We start from the raw sequence: 13,306 nt of genomic DNA on the forward strand, positions 1-13,306 counted from the left end.
TGTGGCAAGTAACAACTGACCCACCCACAGGACAAGTTCCTTGAGATTTCATCAAGTTTTCTCTTACCTTGATTTAATGCTTGCATTATGTCTCTGGCAGTATATAAACTCTGGCAGTGTAGTGCCTGGATGCACAGTTTGGAGACAGGTAGCCTTTGGGAAAGATAGTACTGTACCCCAGTAGTCTATCAACTAATAATAAATAGGACAGTGAGACCCTACAGAAAGTTTAGACAAATACGTACACAGAATAGGAAAGAGAGCCCAGAAATAGACCCATATAAATATGTCTAACCCATATAAATATTCTTAAACTTGAAAATACTGGAATGATTTGTTAAAGTATGGATATGGGAGTGTGTGTGGTAAAATGTATATGTGTGTGTGCACGAACAGAAGTTACCAAAGTTTGGGGCTGGGGATTTAGCTCAGTGGTTCCACCGCTTGCCTCGAAAGCACAAGGACCCGAGTTTGAGCCCCGGTACCAAAAAAAAAAAAAAAAAAAAAAAAAAGAGTAGAAGTTACCACAGTTCTCCTGTAGTCTATCATTGATTTTAGAAGTAACAGTACCATTCCAAGGTCTGTTGCAGTTTTTATACTTAGTTTGGTGAAATTTTAATAATGGAGTACGAGAGGAGTGGCGCAAGGAGGGCTCTGCCGAAGCTGCAGGCTTCTGGATCTCCTGGTTCTTGCTGCCAGGAAGCTGCGGCTGCAGCTCTGCGTGGTGCAGGCTCAGGTTTCTTTACTTCCAGAGAGAGAAAAAATTGACACCTTGCATCCTGGAAGTTCATTTAGTACCATGGCCTGCATGCCTGACGGGTCCACGGAGTGAGAAATCAGCGCAGTGCTCCCAGCAATTTCAGAGCCTGAAATTAGAGACTTCTTTCAAATTTGGACATGGCTAATCAAGGAACAACAAGACCTAACGGGCCAAATACTGGCAATAAAATATGCCAGTTCAAACTAGTACTTCTGGGAGAGTCTGGTGTTGGCAAATCAAGCCTAGTGCTTTGTTTTGGGAAAGACCAATTTCATGAATTTCAAGAGAGAACCATTGGGGCTGCTTTTCTAACCCAGACTGTGTGTCTTGATGACACCGCAGTAAAGTGTGAAATATGGGATACAGCTGGTCAGGAGTGATGCCATAGCCAAGCACCAGTTACTACAGAGGAGCACAAGCAGCTATAGTTGTATATGATATCACAAATGAGGAATCTTTTGCAAGAGCAAAAAACTGGGTTAAAGAACTTCAGAGCCAAGCAAGTCCTAACACTGTAATAGCTTTATGGGGAAACAGGGCAGATATAGCAAATAAAAGAGCTGTAGATTTCTAACTCCTACATTTTTTTTGGTACTAGGGATCGAATGCAGGACCTTGCACTTGGGAGGCAGGTGCAGTACCACTGAGCTAAATCCCCAGCCTGAGCTGTAGATTTCTAGGCAGCACAGTCCTACGCAGGGGACAACAGTGTATTATGCCCGGAAACATCAGCTAAAACATCAAAAGTGTAAATGAAATATTCATGGCAACCACTAAGATGTTGCCACACAATGAACCACAGAATGCAGGAGCAAATTCTGCTATAGGAAGAGGAGTAGATCTCACTGAACCTACATAACCAATAAGGAGTCAGTGTTGTAGTAACGAAACCTCCAGTTTGAAATAGCCGGGGTATTCTGCTTCCTCAATGTTAACGAGTGGAACTGGAACATTTAACCAGCCCAGTATGACTCCTCAAAACAAGAAGACTTATGATAGAGTCAAGTTTCTAATATAGAATTATGTTATGTGTTTTGAACTTAATTTTGTTTTTTTGGTACCGGGGATCGAACTTGGGTCCTTGTGCTTGCACAGCAGGTGGTGAAATTGAACTTAATTTTTAATAACACACGTGTCCCTCTGACTAATGTTTCAGCAGTAGAAAGAGAAAATGAGATCTGTGTGTACTTGTTTCACTGGAAGGTTGGAGGGAATCATTCATTTTTCATCATTAGGGATAAAGACAAATGACTATCTGGACCCACAGTTAAGCATCCGTTTTCTCCAAACTGAGATGGTGGTCATCTGTGAAAAAATTTGAAATTATTATTTTGGGGTTTCTGAAAAACATTTTTAGAGATTATAAAGATATTCATGTTTAGCTAGAGTATTCAGTTAAACTTTCTTCTGCTATGTAAGATGTACATTACACGTTTTAATATGTTAACCACAAGAAAACAGTCCCACATGTCCAGGAAGAACAGGAATATTAGCAGCATCTAAGTCATAGCCAGTCCTATTATTTTTCTAAGTGGGGTAAAGAAGTCACCTTGTTTAGGAATATGAAAACTATTAAATGCATTTTAATGGATAGTGTTCCCTTCATGTGAGCTCTTCAACAAAAATGAAGCAAACCAGGTATCTGATTTCTTTTTAATCACTGTTGGCCATTACATAGGTCTTGTTTGTGGGCAGGGAAGGTTTTGTCCTCTTTGGACATAATACAGTCAGTGCACTGACAATTATGTACATTTCAACTTGATTGTTTTAAATTTTATCTTCAGCTGTACTATAAATAGGGTACTGCATTGCAGCCTCCATGGGGTTTTTTTTTGGGTAATATTTAAGAGTTCTTAAAAGTATACAAAATTACCGTTACTAAAGCCGCTAATTCTTTCTCTCACCCTTTGAAAAGAAGGGGCTTCTCAATCGACTGGAAACTGGATAAAGAAGATGTGGTTTTTTAATAAAATGGAGCACTACTCAGCCATAAAGAATGAGAAACTAGAGTCATTTATAGCTAAATGGATGCATATTGAGGCCATACTCTTAAATGACATAAATAGGACACGTGTAAATACCGAATAGTTTCTCTAGTGTGAGAAACTGAAAGTGTAAATAAGGACTAAAAGGATTAATAACTAATAAATGATACTTTGAAATTGCAAAAGGTCCAAAGGGGTAGGGGTGGTGGGAGGGGAAGGGGAAAGGGAAGAAGGGAAAGGAAAAATTATGAGAAAAGAAAAAAAATGGAAACGAAGTATGTAAATAGGGAAGGGTTTAGGGTTGAAGGGTGCACAGGTAATGGGGAAAAAATAAGAACCAAGATACATCATGTACAGGTACAAGCACCCAAAGATAAATGTAAATGTATTGTATACCTAAAATGTACCAATAAAAGAATTTAAGAAAAAAACAAAAAACAAAAATCAAAGGCAAAAAAAAAAAAAAAAAGAAAAGAAGGGGCTCTGTTCCTACATGGCTAGAACCATAATATGCAATGTATCTGTAATTTGTAACATACATTATTGCAATGATAATAAACTCTCAGCCTTGTTTTTCAAAGTCCACTTTATTTTGGTAAATTCCCTAAATTGTACTTTTAGGTATTTTCATTATATGAAATCTAGCATCTGTCAGATGATTTAATCTATTTAAGTGCTGAACTCCTAGCAAACCTCTTGAACATTTTACAGTAATTCAGAATTAGCAAGGAAAACAGTTCACCAGTGTTTAGTTTTATTTTGAGGTGCTCAGGTTGGAATAGTCGTATAAAAAACAAACAAAGAAATTTTAATAATGTAGTAACATAGTTTTTCTTTTTTCTTAAGATCCTCTAAATGAAGAGAGCAAAATTATACAAGTTTTTTATTCAAAATTAACAATAGTAAATAAATACACAGGAAGTTTCTGTTCTGCTTGAATTGACACCATGCCAACAGCATGTTCTGTGGGAAGTTGGAGTTGCAGAAAAAGGAGACCTTCAGTGTGATAAGCCCCTCGAAATACCAAAATACCAGAGACAACTCCATATTTGTACAACCATGAACCTGATGGAGCTCAGGCAAAGACCCCACAAGGAAGCAGTGATGTCTGGGTTCCAGGGGGAAAACCCTGACAGGTGGGACAGGTGGGGGGTGGAAGGAGGGATGGAGAGCTGCTGAGCTGGAGGGGGGAGGGGCTGCGCTTGGCTCTTTCTTGTCACCCCTCCCCCACACTCAGTAGCTCTTTGTGATGAAATTAGAGCTCTGTGATGCAGCTCTGCCCCCACTCCAGGTTGCTTAGGGAAGCCTCAGAGCTCAGGTGGCTGAGAATGACAGTACACATCAGGCGATGGAGATGTTTCTCTTTCTTCTGATAAGCACTTAAATGCTTACCAGGTTCCACTACCTGGGCAACAAATGTCATCCTTGCCTTTGGCTGTGGATTGGTGCATTTGATCCTATCAATCCCTTGTTTTCAGCCTAATCCAACTTCCCCAAAACATGGGGAAAAGAAGAGGAGAATATCAGAAAGGTAAAGAACTCTTGGGCAAATTACAACAGAGAATGATTCTGTTTTTATCACTTTTCTTTCCACTTTTGCAAATCAACAGAGACACTTAAAAATGGAGAAATCTCAGGAAAGATTAGAACATTCTTCTGTTGGGACAGGTCACAGGGCATGGGTGAGGGTGGGCACTAGGACACCTGTCTGAGACTCCCAGCTCATCCGTGTGGTATGCTGGAGGTGCTGGTGTGGAATCAAACACCGTGACTCTGGCTGAGGACTGGATTCTCAAGAGAGTTGGGACTTCTGGGAAAGGACAGGCCTTAAGTACTGGTACATCAGATATGGAAAGGTGTCTCTGGGCCTAGCCTCTCCTCTGTGCTGAGCTAATCTGAGTTCTGTGCTGGGTCCCAAAGTATAGTGCTGTTAAATAAGATTGTTCCATCTTAACAGCAGCCACAACTTGTTTTATGCCACTCTTCCCTTTAGCTTCCATTTCATTTAATTTCTTTCCTTGATCAACTTCCCTAAGAGAGCCATCCATATTATCAGGCTCCATTTCCTTGCCTCGTATTCTTTCAATTTTAATTTTTATTAGTACATGTTTGCGGTACATAAAGATTATATTCATTGTGGGGAGTTGGTACATAACATACCTTAATTCTTTTTTGTCCCCTTTTTTACCGCCCCCCTTCATCTCTACATCCTCTTCCCATTTGAAAAGTCCTATCTCCCTAGTGTTGGCAATAAGCCCCCAGACTCAAATTGTCGGTGTAGATAATAAAGCACTTAGACATCAGGAAATCTCAGTAAGGCATTTTACTTTTGCAAAAGGGTCCAAGCATGAGGTAGCAGGCTTACAGGACAAAAGAGGGTTGCCTCTTTTATCCCTAATGCAGGTGGAGCAGCTGGTTTGAATCAATCCTAATTGGCTAACTCAGCTCAAGGGGAATCTGAGGGTTTGCTGAGGGAAAGGGAGGGCAGAGAGGAAGTATGCAGAGACCAGAAAATTCTTGGCTGCTGATCAGCTATCTTTGGTTTGTAGCTGTTTCCAGGATTGGAACTGAGCAGGCATTTTCTGTAACTTAGTGTGTTCAGGAAGGACTATCTAGGGTGGGCTAGAGTCTAAGATGGAGTCACTCCTGTTTGATAGAAGAGACAGAGCTTATTGTTTCCTGCACTATTTCCTATTATCTATCTTTTATTTGCTCTTTATTTATATTTTGGGTTTCTAATATAAGAGAAACCATGTGATATTTAAACTTGTGTGTCTGATTTATTTCACTTAACTCTATAGTCTAAGGTGGATCCATTTTCCTACAAATGACTCATTACCAATCTTTACAGCAGAGTAGTACTTCATTGTGTATAAATACCACATTTTCTTAATCCATTCATCTTTGGTGGATAATAGGCCACTGCCAAGAGTTAGCTATTATGAGTTGTGCTGTTATAAAACTGGGTATGCATCTATTACTGAAATATGATGTCTTTTACTCTTTCAGGAAAATACCTAGAAGGGAAATGGCTGGGTCAAATGGATTTTCTATATTTAGGTTTTTGAGGAATCTTCATACTGATTTACATAATGGTTGTATTAGTTTTACATTCCCACCAACAATGTAGAAGGGTTCCTTTTCCCCCATAGCATCACCAGCATTTGTTATTATTTGATTTCTTGATGATAGTCATTCTTTTTTTTTTTTGGTACCAGGGATCGAACTCGGGTCCTTGCACTTGCGTAGCACGCGGCGAAACCACTGAGCTAAATCCCCGGCCCAATAGCCATTCTTTTTGGAGTAACGTAGAATCTCAGTGTTGTTTTAATTTGCGTTTCTCTAATGGCCAGATAAGTTGAACATTTTTTCATGTATTTTTGGCCATTTGTACTTCTGTGGAATGTCTATTCATTTAAGTTGCCCGTTTTTGGATTGGGTCTCTTATTTTGAGGGGTCTAATTTTTTATATGTATTTTTTATAAAGTTAAATATTTTTATTGAAGTGAAATTGCTGTAGAATAACAGAGACCACCACAGCGGCTGAGCTCAGTAACAAATGAAAAGCCTCTGTGATATTTTACCTTTGAGAGGCCTAACATGGTTGGGATGGAGCAGCTGAACAGTGTGTGTGTGTGTGTGTTTAACACTTCAGAATATTCTGAAATGAGTCTAACATCCTTGTTCAGTTTTCAGGTTACAAAGAACATTAATAACATCTTCTGTGGCCATCTTTTAGTAGTGCCGGTTAATATCCTTTCCCAAAACATTCCTCTCACAGTGCTGGGTATAATTTTTCCCATTCAGAACACATAAGGAAAGGGTTTAGTAATAAACTGTAAGAATTTCAAAGTAGTGAAGCATAGTTGGGTGTGGTGGCACACGCCTGTAGTCCCAGCACTTGGGAGGCTGAGGCAGGAAGATCGCTAGAGTTTGAGGCCAGCTTAGGCTACATAGTGAGTTCATGGCCAGCCTGAACTATATAGCAACACCCTGTCTCAACAAACAAACAGTGAAGCATAGACCAGGCATACAGACAGCATCCACACTGCTAGAGTTTCAGCCAAGTTCCAGAAGCAAAGAATGCACTAAGAGAAGGGGTAGGGTACCCAAGCAGAGTATCTGAACTGACAGATCATTTGTGTCTCAACCTCATCTTAATGCCTTGTATTTGTGTTACATAGTAAGGTGAAATACTTTAAGGGAAAATAAAGCTCCTGAAAGGTTATAAGATCAGTCAGAGAAGAAAGAAAATAAATAACGAATTTTTATAATCAATATATTGAGCAATGATAAAAACTGACCATACCACTATTCTTACTACTTAAAGATTTGAAAGCTAACTCTTCTAAAGTTTTTCAAGGAAAAGAAATAACCAAAAAGATAGGAGATGAAATTCCTACATTAAAAAACCTACACATAGTTAATGTTTTTTCAGTTTGTTTAAAATTAGAAGCTTATTCAATATAGAATAGATTTGTGGGTGTTGGTAAAAATCTTCAAGATTTTAAATTATTTTCAATCAAATGTGATTTAAGAAAACAGCACAACTAATTTTAAAAAAAATTGACAATGCTGTTTTACATTTAGTATTCCTCCAAAGAAAACCAGAAAACTGAATTCTTCTACCAGAGTAACTGATAGGTCACTTATTCCTACAGGAATCATTTGTAAGAATCTAAAAATCTCATAGGGGATGAAATGGGATTATAAGTATATATATATATTTTAGGATCTTAAATATTTTAACAGGCTCATGGCCATCTTCAAAAGGATATAACGTTGGCTAATGTTATATTCACAAATTTGCAGCTTTCAAATTTGCAACTGCAAGACTGATACACATTTTGCAAGGATCTGTCTGATGTGTACAACAAACATTGGAATTAAGGCTTCTACAATACTGGTATGTGGTCAAGTCTATGGCTGTGCAATGCTGGACTTCCGCAAAGCATCTCCAGCTTCCACTGTTACCCAACTTGTAAACCAGAAGATGTGCTGATGTAGGTGGATAGCAGCTCCAAGGTATGATTATCCCACTGGAAGACTTGGTTGTAAAAAGATTCTGAAGTAAGAGTTGGCAATAAAACAACTGAGGGAGTGCCTCAGATCATATAGAGGGGAAAAGTGATTTGCACCACTGACAGAGATAAGCTAAGGGGGGAAAAAAGCCAATAGCTGGTCTTCAGCTCAAAATTTTCAGATTTACAAAAACTTTAGAACTACAAGCCTATGGTTCTAATATTTCAGCGTGCAAAAGTCACCCACAGGAAACTTGTGAAAATGCAGATACCTGGGCCCTACCCAGATATTCTTTTTTTTTGCTGTACTAGGGATCGAACTCAGGACCTTGCACTTGCAAGGCAGGTGCGGTGCCACTGAGCTAAATACCCGGGCCCCTACCCAGATATTCTAATTGACAGGCCCCTCCTTGAGCAAGACCCCCACCCAATTGAGAGAGGAAAAAACCCCAACAGATGCATTGCCTGTATGAACAGTGATGACAGGACGCCAGCTACTACCTCTTTCATTCACACTTGCAAGGAGACTGATTCTCTGAAAAACCACAAGGCACCCGCTGTACCTTGCTGTACCTGCCATCACCCTGCTACCCTCACCCCGTCCTATTCACTAGCCTCAAGACTGTCACCCGAGACCCCCAAATTTTTCACCCTCTGAGCTGACACCTCTTCCCCTACTTAAACTCCCTGATATAAACTGCACGTGTGCCCTCCTTCCTATGTCAATGACCTTTTTGCTCTTGGCCCATCTGCACCCAGGTGGCAATAAACTCATTGCATGTTGCTTAGATATTGCCTGCCTCGGTGGTCTCATTCGTGCTCCAGTCGAGCCTTACACTAATACAGGTAATGCAAATGGTCCAAGAAGCTTGCTTTTTAAAAATTTTATTTTATTTATTTAATTTTTTTTCCCATTAAGTTTATTGGTACATTTTAGGTATAAAATACAGTTACATTCATCATTGAGATCCTGTACCTTTACATGAATATCTTGGTTCTTTTTTTTTTCCCCTTCCCCTCCCCACCCTTCCCTATTTGCAAAGACTTTGTTTCCATTTTTTTCCTTTTCTCATATTTTTTCTTTTCCCTTTTTTCCTTTCCCCAACCCCTCCCACTTCCCCTGCAACTTTAGACATTTTCTTCCTGTTATACAATATCAATTATACATTTTTTAAATTACAATATCAAGATGTAGGAGACATTACCACAGATTTTACAGAATTTAAAAGGATATAGAAAGCATATTACAAAAATCTGTTTTAAAATAAATTTGACAACTTCTAAGAAGTACCTTGGAAGACAAATTAATGAACATAACTCTGGAGGAAATATAAAATTTGAATAGCACCTATTAAAGAAAGTATATTCCTAGCTTGAAAACCTACCTATATGACAACAGTAGGCTCATATACATTTTAACTGATAAATTACATCAATTAAAGCAGAAAAAAGAAGGAACACTTCTCCCCTCATTTTAGGAACTCAACATTGTGCTAATCCCAAACTGGATATAGATAATAGAAGAAAGAAGTATGAACATAGATAGAAATTTGTTGAACAAAATAAAATATTAGAAGTCAGATCTGGCAGGATGTAGAATTGTTATACGGATGGCAGTGTTGGTTCAGCGTTGGAAGATCCACCCCCTAAAAGTCATCATTTTAACAGAGGAAAGGAAAAAGCCATATGAACCTGTCACTAGTTGGAGAAAAAGTATTGGACTAAATTCTACAGCTGTTCATGGTACAAGCTATCAGGAGACTAGAAGTAGAACAGAACCTTCTCAACAGATTAAAGACATGTACTCCATACTTTCAACGAGAACACCTTATATGAATGGAGAAGATGCAATACTTTCTCTTTAAGGTGGGGAACAAGGACAGATATGCTTACTCTTTATCTGTCCCTTAAACTTTTTTTGTTTTTCAATGATACAGCTTTTTATTGAAAGGTAAAAGTTTGCATTTGGTATCCTTTTGCACAATTAATGTGATCTTTGCTGTTGTACATATGCTGATAATTTGTCATTACCTTGGCTGGGGCAACTTGGTTCAAGTTTGGACAGAGAGGGTTCTGTATGCCACAGGTTCACCACCACCCGTTTAGGGTATTCTTGAGTAATCTGCCTTGGAGAAATCCAAGATTAATATTCATTCCAAGAGTACTGTTTTATAATTATAAAACTGCCAGGATCTCTTGCCTAGAAATATTAATAATTAATACATCTGTGCATTCGTCTACTCAACAATTTTTGCTGTGCGCCTTCTCTGTGCCAGTTCTTACTGAAGCTCTCTTTTGAGCCAAGGATAAAGTACCGCCTGGGATTTGGGGCTCGGGCTGCGGGGACACCGCGAGTTCGGCCAGCAGAGGGCGTGCTCACAGTGGTATCCCGGCCAGCTGGCTTCCAGGTCCCTGCTCTCCCCGCCCCTCGCGTCACGAGACGCCGCCGGGAACCTGAGGTGCTCGGCCTAAGCCTAGCTATTTTGTAGCCCGTGGCCGGGGTGGCCGCTGTAGGTGCTACCACAAAGGCTAACCCGAAGGAGCGGGGGAGGCTGGTGGAGTCGATGATTCCTCCTCCAAGTCAGGTCCGCTCCGCACACTGCCTCACCATTCGCCCCTCACGTCTCCCTGAGTGTTTGTATGAGCTCTTTTGTAAAGGGAAGCTCCGGTGACCAAGTAGGGGGAACCCAAGAGGAAGCTCCGGTGCCTGGGACTCGGTCTGCGCCCTCCACACACGCCGTGGGGGCGGCTGGGCCCGTGGGCCGCCTGTCCCTTAAACTTTGAAACCTAGGCCCCACCAAAATAGTCTGGCAATAAAATGACACAATTGGGATAGGATTGGCAAGGTAGAAGCAAAATCTTTATATGTAGATGAAATGATCATCTACAGAGAAAATACTAAGAAATCTCTAGAAGCCCCTAGAACTTGTATTTGAATTTAGCAGGATTAGAAAACACAAGGTATATATAAAAATTCAGGTCTGTGTATACTTGCTATAAATGAAGAATTGGATATTGAAATTTAAAAGTTATGTGGGAGTACAAAGGACCTAGAAAAGTTAAAAAAACAGTGTTGGAAGACGTTTAGTACCTAATTTTAAGACTTCTTCTAAAGCTACAATAATCAAGGCAGTGTTGGTGTAAGGAAAGACATATAGATCATTTGAATAAAACAGAGAATCTAGAAATAGAACTACATCGCTTCTCGGCCTTTTGGCTAAGATCAAGTGTAGAAATAGAACTACACATATATGGTCCACTGAGTTTTGAAAGATTATTTAACATTAGCATTTTATAGAATATAAACTTAATTCAAGAGCCGAGGAAGAGAGAGTGTTTTCAGCAAATGGCACTAGAACACCTGGTATCCATATATAAAAAATTAACCTCAACCCTTTATTTCCATACATGAAAATAACTTGAAGGGATCTATGAACCTAAATATGAAAGCCTGAAAGTATAAAACTTTAAGAATAAATTATAAAGGAAAATATTTATGAATTCAAGGTAGGCAAGAACTACCTAGTATACAAAAGACATGATGTATAAAAGAAAAAAATTGATAAATGAGATTCCATCAAAATTTAGAACTTTAAACGACATCATTAAAATGAAAGGAGTCCTTAAACAGACCATATTTACCATGCATATAACCTATGAGCAGAATATATAAAGAATTCTTAGAGCTCATTAATAGACAACCCAATTAAAATGTAGACATAAGAAGATGATAAATAGCCAGTATAGCACAGGGAATGGTGTGCAACTCTAGAATCAGAAAAATACTAATCAGTACAATAATAAGACTGAATTATACACTCATTAGGGAGATGAAGTCAAAAGTTTTTTTTTATGTGTGTCCTCTCTAGATTTATTAATCATGTCTTGCACCACGAGCAAACTCTTTGCTGTTATCTGAGTAATTATTTCTGATTTCATTTTTCCCAGATCCTCTTTTGTTGCCAGTTCAGAGAGTCCAGGTGGTTGAGTATCAGTATCAGATTGTTCCGTCTCGTTTCCCTTTGGGGGGTTGCTGCAGGTGATCCAGAAGTCTTTTTTTGAGGCTTGTTTACATGTCTTCTCATTTCCACAGAGTGGGGTGTGTGTGTGCTTCTGGCATCCACGTGGCTCACCTTCTCAACCCTAGGAGCTTGGGATGGCAGAAGGGGAGCTTCCTTCCAGGTGCTGGCACCGGCTCAGCTTCTCTGCCCTAGGAGCTTGGGATGGTGGCAGGGGAGCTTCCTTCCAGGTGCTGGGACCACTCAGCTTCTCTGCCCCCAAGAAGCTTGCTTTTGAGAAACACTGATCATAGCAAATAGCAGCACACAATTTCTAATTAAAAGGCCAAGATGTCCAAGAAGTAACACCAGTGAAGTCATTCATTACCTATAGAAAAACCTCTCAGGTGACTGCCATAATAATATGAGGACCCAATTTAACCCCTACTAAGCTTCCTTTTATTTTTTAATTAAAAGTTTAAAATAAATTAATATTTAATAATGATTGTACCAATTCCAAGAAAAAAGGAAAAGTACCGGGGATTTCAATGCTAAAAGAAACAGCATTCCCAAGGATGTTTGTGATACACAGAAATCAAATTCCTGCAGTAATGTTTTAGAATTGTAGTGCAAAAAGGTCTTGTTTCAGTCTTTGTATAGTCTTATACTTTTGTATACTACTTTTAATATATTATCTAATCTTTCCAATGTTTTAGAAAGAACTCCAAAAAAAAAAGGTAATCTACATATTTTCTTATGATTCCTACATACCAACATTCTCTGGTTTACAGTGACAAAATAAAGTTAATTATTTTCTTGGATGCTAGAGAAGACATCTTTATTAAAGATGCTACCAAAATTGTGGCAAACATTTCAAAACAGATTTGTAAACATAATGCTTCCCTTTTCAGTTGGCAGCACTTTGAAAAGACAATAGCCAAAATACAACTTGTATCAACATTAGTTATTTTTGAACCCATAACTTATGTTCCCACATAATAAAACAAGTGATACTTTAAATCAATGTCAACAAATAAACTCCATGAAATGAAAGTTTGTTCTGTTTGATGAATCACAGAAGTTATGGTTAAATATATCTGATTTTCTATATTCCTGCCATCCAGAATGAAAAAAAAAATCTTTATACATCCCACATAGGTAATAATTTCTTTGCATATCTCTTTTCAAAAAATACTTTATAGTAATATAGAAATAGTTTACCTAGACATTTAATTTTATAATTTTGCTTCCAAACTATAGATATGTTTCATGTTTATAACATATCAATTTTTGCCCAGTGTTATTAACAAAGCAGACAAACTGTTGAAATGGAAATGCTTTTGTCTTCCACAATAGAAGTAGCAATTTGACAGGAGAAAAAAATCCCTACAGTGACACGCCTCAGTTGTTTAACTGTTTGGCCCATGGAGAGGAACAGCCTTTTCCTTCCTGCACGTTCACATCCACACCACCTCTGCACACACGCAGGTGGAGCACATGCTTTCAGATGCTTGTGGCTGCGGTGTGCTTCCCATTGCTCTA

The 13,306-nt window shown here is 38.8% G+C and overlaps 2 long non-coding RNA genes and 2 pseudogenes across 3 annotated transcripts in view; 3 read left to right on the forward strand and 1 right to left on the reverse strand.

Annotated features, from left to right (window-relative positions):
• Positions 1 to 511: 511 nt before the first annotated feature.
• Positions 512 to 1,513, forward strand: LOC101716183 (ras-related protein Rab-5A pseudogene; annotated as a pseudogene).
• Positions 1,514 to 4,030: 2,517 nt separating this feature from the next.
• The window catches only part of LOC110344651 (uncharacterized), a 78,121-nt gene continuing 68,845 nt past the window's right edge, over positions 4,031 to 13,306 (forward strand). The window contains exons 1-2 of one of the 2 annotated variants that reach the window (XR_015444769.1): positions 4,031 to 4,276; positions 7,558 to 7,770. This is a non-coding gene — a long non-coding RNA (uncharacterized LOC110344651). The remainder of the gene's footprint in view (positions 4,277 to 7,557; positions 7,771 to 13,306) is intronic. The other variant, XR_015444770.1, reaches the window with a different exon arrangement.
• Positions 8,642 to 13,306, reverse strand: part of LOC147822942 (uncharacterized) — a 106,026-nt gene continuing 101,361 nt past the window's right edge. The window contains exon 3 of the long non-coding RNA XR_015444771.1: positions 8,642 to 12,152. This is a non-coding gene — a long non-coding RNA (uncharacterized LOC147822942). The remainder of the gene's footprint in view (positions 12,153 to 13,306) is intronic.
• On the forward strand, positions 10,964 to 11,077 carry LOC147822943 (U2 spliceosomal RNA; annotated as a pseudogene).

This window comes from Heterocephalus glaber, unplaced genomic scaffold, assembly GCF_053883595.1.
Source record: "Heterocephalus glaber isolate CG9 unplaced genomic scaffold, H.glaber_assembly_v1.0 deba00001606, whole genome shotgun sequence".
Taxonomy (NCBI): Eukaryota; Metazoa; Chordata; class Mammalia; order Rodentia; family Bathyergidae; genus Heterocephalus; species Heterocephalus glaber.